Source organism: Rhea pennata, chromosome 3 (genome assembly GCF_028389875.1).
Source record: "Rhea pennata isolate bPtePen1 chromosome 3, bPtePen1.pri, whole genome shotgun sequence".
Classification (NCBI taxonomy): Eukaryota; Metazoa; Chordata; class Aves; order Rheiformes; family Rheidae; genus Rhea; species Rhea pennata.
This window is the reverse complement of record NC_084665.1, coordinates 120,816,229-120,825,689: the sequence shown is the minus strand read 5'-3', so window position 1 is coordinate 120,825,689 and position 9,461 is coordinate 120,816,229. Positions and strand designations below refer to the sequence as shown.

The 9,461-nt window shown below is 37.7% G+C and overlaps 1 long non-coding RNA gene across 1 annotated transcript; it reads left to right on the top strand.

Moving 5' to 3' along the window:
* The first annotated feature begins 5,265 nt into the window (after nucleotides 1–5,265).
* Nucleotides 5,266–9,125, top strand: LOC134138002 (uncharacterized). Its single transcript, XR_009957795.1, has 3 exons — nucleotides 5,266–5,449; nucleotides 7,271–7,331; nucleotides 9,071–9,125. It is a non-coding gene; the product is annotated as an uncharacterized LOC134138002 (long non-coding RNA).
* Nucleotides 9,126–9,461: the final 336 nt, after the last annotated feature.

The window sequence follows — 9,461 nt, the reverse complement described above, 5'->3', positions numbered from 1 at the left end:
AGAATATATAATGCAACATACTGCGCTTTCTTTGTCTTATGCCTTGGTACACTGAAATAATCATGGAGGAAAAAATCTGTTGAATTAGCCTGTAAACTAATCTGTACCGATATGCAGCGCTCAGAAAGTCATCTGGGCACAACCACATATAGGCTGCTTTGTTCTGAATAAATTTGCACCTTGTCCAACTCCCAGTGTGAGATTCCTACTGAGATCAAAGATCTATTGATCAGTCATCTTAGTGATAAATCTAAATTTCAGAAGTTGAGTTTTTGCCTATCCTGTGGAGTCTTTGAGAAATGAAATGGAGAAGGGGTGTGCAGATGCCTTGTTTATGCTCTCCATGAATTGTCTGAAAATGTTGTTTCCACAATTCTTCAAAATAATGAATGGCAACTGTCTGAGAACTCAAAAAACTAAAAAACAGATCAAACAACCTCACAGCCCGAAAACCCAGATAAAGACACCTCTACATGTGAAGGACATGCAGGAAATAATACACATTTTTTAAAAAATGGAAAAGAGACAGCTATTTCCTTTAACTCCTTTTCTCAGGCCCCTCTTTTTGTCAGGTTCAACAATATAAAACAATATCCACCAAAAAAAAATGCTCTTATTCATGAAATACATTGTTATATATCCTGAACCGAACTAAAAAGGCCGCCAGCCATCCTATATAGTTGGTCGGTGACCAACTAAAAGTGCAAAAGTAGTTTGAGACCCATTTATACCTTAGGTTTTGACCTAATTAGAAGATACATGGTTTTCACTTCCACCCAGAAAGATGTTTTTCTGCCTCCCAGCTTGTGAACATTGTTCTAGTTGCACTTTTTCATTCATTACCCAAGCAAGTAGGTGATGACGTAGCTATCCTACATTGCCTAAAGATACTATTCACAGTACCTCCACGCTGAGGGGTAACAGCAATGCCCTTGTATAAAGATAGCCTTCTTTTCAACATACTATAGGCTGATATCCAGGTACGATGCTTTATGAGCAAATCAGGGGACAGATTGACACCTACAGAGACAAATGAGTAGTATACTACATTTTGAATTGTAGCAATTATTTCTAGGGAGATCATTGTTGTGGCTTCTATACATGAAAGAAGGATTATCCGTATTGCAAAGCACACAGCAGAATTTTAAGAAATTTCTAAACTCTTCCAGCCTTGAAAAAATTATATAATACCATCTACGAAACAGAACTTCACTACCTAATGGATGTTGTGAACATGATGCTCATGAAATACTGAGATATTACACCTGCAACTCTATGGATAACTTAAGAAGGACAGTGCAAAAAATATGTTTTTATATGTCCTCCCTGCAGAAGAAGAAAATAATGGAAATCCCACAAACGTTTCAAGTTACTGAAAAAAGCCATATTATAACGCAATACATTTTTTTTCTCCTAACTTTGAGCAAGAAAGTTTATTACAAAAAAGATAGGAGGCAGTATCAGTTCTCGCTTCACATTATTGTTTTCCAGAGTCTTTGCCTACAGACTACGCCCGGCTGGCTGCCACCACTCTGGGGATAAAAAGAAACAGCACATCTATTTATTAACAATGTAATATGGATCTGCTGAAAGAGGATTTCTAATTTACTATATGACTTGAGACATGCCATTCTTCATCTCTGTGTGCCTTAGTTTAACCACATGATGATGAGAAACATATGCAAAATTTGGTGTATATATTTTAAAATGCTTTGAGATTGTCAGCTGGGCTGTAATGTATATAGTGTGAAGAATTAAAATACTTTAAAGCAGCTGTAATTATTGTATTCATATGAATAAAAGCCTTCACCACCACCACAATCTATCATCTCCCAAAAAATGAAAACAATCAAAAATTCTTCAGAAAATGAAGCTCCTTTTCAAGTAAGCTAGAAACACTATATTTCTTGAAAAGAAAGACTAGGGTTTACTCAGTGTTTTAAAGAGTTTGTCTCCACATGTGCTTGTCATCTCCCTTCAGAGAACCTGTACTAGATATAATGGAAACTGTGTCAAGGGTGATGAAAATGCCAGTGCATCTGTCAGTGGATCACCTTATGACAGCAAGTGATAAGCCTCCTAATGCTGAAGTGATGAATGTGCCCGAATGGGGATGCTATGCTTGTGTGAGACAGCTGAAAAACACAAATATGAGCAACTAGACACGCGGACATGCCTCTGGGGGACCCCACTAGTTTTTGTAGTACTTGACTGATTCTAGAATATAGCATATTTTTACCACGGAGGAAGATAAGTGCGCTTATCAATACAGCACCATGGCTTGGAAGAGGAGTAGTTGGAAGGCATCAACCATATCTAAGTATCAGATATGACCTTTTTCATATGTTCTCCTTGTAAATGGTCTTTGACTTTCCATACTTTCAGAGCTTTCTTAATGTTTTTGGAGTGTATTATAATTGAACGATATTATAAAAGCAAGTAGCAATAAGCTTATTCAAAAAGAAATTGCGTACATTAGATGCTGGTTACCAAAGTATGGATGATTTCACTTCAAGAAAGGAAGTATGGGGCTCCTGTCTGTGTCCACAAAAAAACATAGTTTGTAAGTAGGGCATGATTTACAATGTGTGAAGATATAATGCAGACAAACACGTTTCTATGGAAAGCTAGGAAGGTTTATACCAGGGAGGAAAATCTATTTTTGATGTATTGCAAAAAGGGCTGAATATACTGCTGAGAAATATGAAAGTATTTCCCAAGCTGAATCAAGGGCCCACAACACATTTACCTTATGAATGTTTTTGAGAGAGTCTTAAACACTGATTTTATTACACTATTCTACAGGTTATACACATTGTATTAGGTATCAAAATTATTCATCATATTTAATGACAATAAATATGACAAGGAAAGATCTATCAGTTGAATCCCTGCAAGAATAAACATTAGTATATTAGAAATGGATGTAGAAATCTATATTACAAATGGATATAAATAAATTCATTTGTATTTCTTTGAGCAAGATGTTAAAAAAGAGAGCAATCCATATTATTGACCTAACTTTAATAATTTTTGCTTTAGATTAGCCCAGGAAAACCACAAATCTCAGCAACTGTTCGCAATAAGCATTCTAACTTTTGACTAAATATTCTGATCAATAACTTCTTATATACTAAACAAACAAACCCACCACCTGCAGTATTCTAGTCTCAGAAGGTAACAAGCATTTTCTCAGTTTCTAATAAATGAATAAGGTAATATCGACTGGTTGGTCATTAACGTGTTTGAACAGACAAAGTTTATCCTTTGTTTACAGCTGTATCTCATCCTGCATGAAAAGGCAAAGGGAGCATTTGGATTCTATGGTGTTGAGAGATGGGTAACAGTGAGGGAAGCAGCCGTGCAGGCTGTTCTCCATCCTCTCGGAGCAAGAAACAGGACCTCAGCTAACCCAGGGAAAAGCTAAATGGAAAAGGAGCGAGGAGAGTTTGGCCTGTGAGTATGTCTGCACCAATAGATAACAGGATAGATTTTACTGAGGACAAAGCAATTAAGCAGATTTGAGTTCTGTCTTCTCTTCCTCTGCCACCATGTGAACCACTTGTGTTTCCAGCGATGGCAGAAGCAGTGTGAGAAGCCAAAGAGTAGCCGTGGGATTAGGAAAGGTGCCTGTTTCATCTCCAGGGCAGGAAAGAGGAAAGCCAGTGGAGGGAAGGAGATCATATCACCTCTGAGGTGGTGGAGGGCCAGGCCAGTGTCTGGCACGGCTGTGCTCCTTGTTCTGGATTTGTGTCGAAGGTAATGCTACAACGGCTGCTAACTCACTCCATCGTGTTAGCACACAGAACGGTGGCACAGATGCTGATCTTCGCTAAGACGATGGCCTTCACTGGCCTGGAGGAGAAGGTCATTTTCTTACATTCATCTTTTGGCCGTATCCTTCCCTGGATGGATGCAGTCTTGGGATCTAGCACAAGCGTTGTGAGCCTCATCAGCTAAGTCCTTTTCCTCCTCATTCCTAACTGAGGTTACTTCCAGCTCAGGTCTGAAAACCTACCATGCCTTTAGGTGTGCAAACAGTAGGGTAGCTGCTAGTTAGTGAATGAGCTGTAGCACACTCAGTCAGGGCTGTAACCAAACTTTCCAGTCTGCATAAATGAGAAATAGAACTACTCAAGCAGAACTGAGAGGTCTTTTTTATTTATTTATTTATTTTTCCCCCTGATAAGTAGACCTGTTATGATGTCCAAATCAGATTCTGAGAGCAGGCTGACAGTGTAGACATATGATTTTGTCTCATCCAGCCTGGGGCATTTCTACAGTGTTTGCTGCACGTTGCATACTACTGATCAGAGGGCTCCAGCTCCCAAGAATTAAATGTCTTTGTCGAGACACTGAAATTGGGAGGCCAAGTGGACTTTATGTAAAAAAAAAATGGTTCACAAATCTGACCACAATACTCCTTCTCTCACACCTTCTCTTCAGGGTTTGTCATGAAGACGGATGACCCAGGGGCTGCTGTTAGTCTCACTCGCCAGACCCAGTGCAGCCCCTGCCCCATCCCTGTTTCCATTTACGGCCTCCCAAGTCTCACTTTGCGCTCAGGGAGACAACTTTCTCATCTGCTCAAACCAGATTTTTCAGCTTCTTGATACTGAGACACACCAGCTGCTCAGTCTCTGTTCTAGTATGCGCTGAAGGCGATTAATCAAAAGTGAAAATTTTTAAATCACTGCCCTTTCTTTGCTCATTATTTAGAAAAAAAGTCTCTGACTGAGACTAACTATGGACAATTTCAGCTTGAAAAGTAATACTCTCATAAAGTTATAAGCCAATTCTGAACATGACCTTTAGAATGGAAAGCTATACCACTTTAACCAGGTTTCATGCTGGGTCTCTAAGAATATTTCAAAGACATTTCTTCAATCTAGCCCATTTTCCACCAGTCTGTGCTATGGCAAGTTTGGCTTCGTAATTCCTTGATCTGGGAGGCAAATACTTTACATAGCTTAAAAATAGATCTAAAAATAGATCCGTGAAGCTTCAGCTCTACTCTTCAGAGCTAAGAGGAAAGTAAGTTACTAACAAATGCAACAGCTGAACAGTGGTATACTCCTTGTGATAGTCTCATCGAAACAAATTCATTCCTGCCGTAACTCCACTGACATTAGCAGAGTTACCAGCTGAGAGGAATTTGCCACATTTTTGTAAAGCACTTCAGAGTCTGATGGCATAATTCTCAAAAGACTAGGAAATCATCTCTGCTAATGATAAGTCTTTATTCTTATTTTTTCACAGACAAAGATGAATTTGGCAGCAGAGACCGAAGAATGGAACTTGCTTCAGAGAAACTCATGAAAAATTGTCCACTTTCAAAATGGCTGCATGTCCCACTGCTCGTAGAAGGTCTGATGCCGCGAGGTGGGCTAAGAAGTGATTTTTCAAAAATGGAAATGGCCATTGCTTGGATGCTGCTTGAACACTAGAGGTATGAAAGCAAATGATGAATTTATGGATCAGAATGTATAACTAAAACAGGTCAAAAAATTTTCAGCAGCCTTTTATTTGTTAGAAAATGCTAATTTCCTAAAACTGAGTATATTCACAGAAAAGGTGCTAGTTTTAATTTCTCTGAAAAGGGCTTCCAGTTTCTCCATTATTCCCATTTCTCCATTTTTGTCACTTAAATTCACCTTCTGGATTCTAACTTTGAGATAAATACAGTAATTTTTAAGTTATCAAGACTAAACCATCTGAAATGAAACTGAAGGTTACTTTACATTTTAGGTTTTTAGCTTGTAAAAATTGTGATTTTTTTTACTTATTTGATTCTGATTCAGGAATGGAGAAAAAATAAATTCACAGTGCTTAAATAAGATCATGAAACTGCTTCATACATAGCTTTTTTGACAAGATAGCATTCAAACTTATATCTTATTTCTGTCTATTATTAGCAACCACAGCTTTTTTGGCTGATTTTCTAACTGCAGCTCATATCATGTGAGTGTCTGTGGTTGCAACATGCAGACTGCCTTCTCAAACAACTGTAAAGGTCAATAGCATTTGGAATACTGCTTAGTGCATGTTTTGTTCATTTGATTTATTTTTTATTAATTAGGCTATTTGATCTGTAGCTGTAAAAAGTATTTTGAAGAAACAATGTACCTGCTGCATAGCTAAATAATGCTTTAGACCAGCAGAAAGATCCCATTTGTGGCCTCAGAGGGCTGAACAGTAGTTCTCTTAAGCAGAACGGTTGAATATAGGCTATATATTTCATATACTGCAGGCCTGGAGCAAATATTTTCAGACACTATCCAATAAATCATGTTTTCTTCAACAGCAAATAATAGAACTGTACAGTACATTATATCTGCAGCAGCAACAAACAATTCATCATCTCTGACCTTTCTATAATGACAACAATCTGAGGAATACAGACTAATTTAAATTTTTATATAATGTTTAAAATTTAAGGACTAAATCTCCCATATACTAGATCCCATTACATTGCTCTGGTAATAAAAGGCCTCCTTAAAGTGAGCATGAATGCAATTTTCTTTTCTTTTTCTTTTTCTGTTTCTTTTTTTCTTTAAGCTCTTGCAAATTGACAGAGGACTAGGACATAAATGCAACTCATTTGGACACATCCAAGATAATTTTTAAATGATCAAATATAAGTAGCAACTACAGTCCAGCCTGGGAGCCTGAGGACCTTAGGCTTGTAATCTACAGTTGCTGTTTCAGTCACATATTGGCAGTATACACTAATCCTCAGACTGCTATTTGACTCCTTCCATCTACTTACGCATGATCTATATGTCACCTTCCTTATGCTTGGGAGCTGAGGTTATCTTCCACCTGACACTCTGACCTGCAAAGTATATTAAACTGTTTTATACCTAAAAATTTCTTGCAGTATGAGAATCCATTTCCTAGTTTTATTATGTTGCTCAGCCACTGGTCTATTTACCGTTTGTACAAAAATATAATAAAAAAAAGAATCTGAAACTTCAAATGTGGAGTCTATAACTGATTTAAATATATAAAATGGTAAGTCTTATTCTTCCACCCACACCGTCCCCAAAATTCAAGAAACCAGAGGTATCAATCAAGTGAAAGTAATCATTCCCGGTGCACATTGCCTCTGGCCCTTCTAAAAGCTTGTGTTTAAAATGGACATTACCATGTTCTCTGAAGCTGTCCAGATTTTGGCTATTTTGTGCTTGAAGATCTAGCTATTTCCAGAGAAATTCCACAGAAATCCCTTTGCCAGCAACTGACCTCATCTCTTCAAATTTGTTTTAAGCTGAGCTGATTCCTGGCAGCGTAGCAGCACGATCTGGAGAAGGACAGCTGGCTTGTTCCAGGTAATTAAAGAGTGTACATGACAACACAAATGTCTCATATCTGATGTGGAAACTGCTGGATAGCCCGTAGAAGTCCAGGAGCATTGGTTTTATCAGGAGGGAGTTTCACCATTGACTAAATATGGCCCATTCACCAGTAAAGTAAAATATCATTGGCGTTGTTTGCAACAATCCAGTTTTGTACACATATTGTAATCCTAATAAAGCTGGAAAAGGTGAGGGATGATATCCCAGGATCTCCAGGAGTAAATGCATATTCAGGATAAGCTGTCATGGGGCTAGAAACATTAAAGTTGCTTCAGGTCCTTAAGTATTACCCATGCATGTATTCGATATTGCAGTGAAAAAGTAATGACTGCTCTGTCCCGCAGTGTAACACCAGTCAACACCACATCTCACCCTGCACTTTATTTCGCCACGTGAAAGAGCCACAAAGGTGCAAGTGAGCAGTGTCTTCTGCTCAGTGCGGATGTGAGGCTGTTTGGTGCTTTACATAAGTTTAAGCTCAGCTGAGATGATTCCTACCCTTAAAACACGGAAAGAAATACTTCTGGCAGCCTGAATAAATTAGTATTTTTCATATGTCTTTTTAAGTTATCACCTCCGGATATTTTATGGATGCTCTCCACAGATGGTGATGCACATGGCATTCTCTCAATTAGCTCAAATTCTTTCAAATACGCTACACAAATAATACCCCAAATGTGTCAGATGCCTGTTCTTGTTTCTCTAATGAAAGCTCCACTGCCCCTGCCCCTCATTATTGTGTCTGTCCTTGCGCTGTACGTTGGCTGCTTTGTCTGCTATAGCAATAACCCCACACAGTGAGGCCAAGTATTTAATTGTCTTTATTGTTGCAAGAAAACGAAGATCAAAATGACAGTTATTCAGAGAGTTTCTTTGCCACACAGAACATTTAAATAAAAGAGAAAAAAGTCATCCTTGATTATTGTATCTGTAAAATTATTTGGAATGTATACTGCATAATTGAGACTGATTATGAGCTTAAATTTTTTGGCTTTGCTTTTGGAGAATACTGTCTCCTGTGGACATGAGGTTACTGAAAGTGTACACTAGTGCGAGAACAAAACAAAACAGATGGTGAATTAATAATGGAAGTATTAGGAAAAGGGTACTCTTCCAGATTTCAGTGTATTCATTAATACATTTTAGACAATTTAATTGCTTCCTGAAACACTAATTGAAAGAGTTTCATTTGCAAGAACCTAGTCCTGGTAATATAAACTAGGCACAGTGCCACAAAGATCTTGAATGCTGTAATAAGGAAATGAAGAGAAGGATTTTGTTGTTGTATTTATTTTGATGTATGTATATTTCTTTTAATGAAATCTTTATGAAGACATACAATGCAAGAGAAAAAGAAAGACTTACAAAGGAACCCACTTTTCAGAAGTACGGGGTGTTTAGAAAATGTAGACAGTATTTTGGCTTTTGAAAAGTTAACCTATGTCAAGGGATTGTGAGTTGCATTTAAGAGCATATGGGTATAAAACTCTCTAATTTTATCAACACTACACAGTCCTATACTGGGTATTTCTATCAGTCTGTCTAAGTAATGGATACTTTTAAAATATTTTCCTCTGAAGGTGTGTGAAACTAATTCAGTGTCTCCTCTAAATATGGACTAGCAAGCAAACTTTGCTTGATTTTGAACCCACTTTCTTGTTAAATGTTGGAAATTTTGATTTAACTTTACTGTGATCCTGCTGTCTTTACAGGAGACTGAAGGTGAAGAATAGGCAAGGAGGTGGAAGAAAACACACTAAGTAAAATGCACTGAAAAAGAGCCACAGTGTGTCACAGAGTGTATATGAAGAAAAAGACCAATAAACATTCAGAGAAACTGGAAAGAAAAGATCAGAGAAAGCTTTTCTTAACGAGAAAAACAATTCAAACAGCAAACACACAATTTCTGGAGTAACTACTTGTCAAAGCCTTCCAGGGATGAGCAAAGTCCAAAGTGACGCAGAAAATGGTACAATTCAGATTCTCTTAGGGGATTTGTGCATAAACAGGTAAAATTACCACTCATACACAAAATTTCATGTTTAGGCTCTGTTTTAATTCCCTGATGGGTGTTCTACTAGTAATACTTAACCTGTGTAGTTT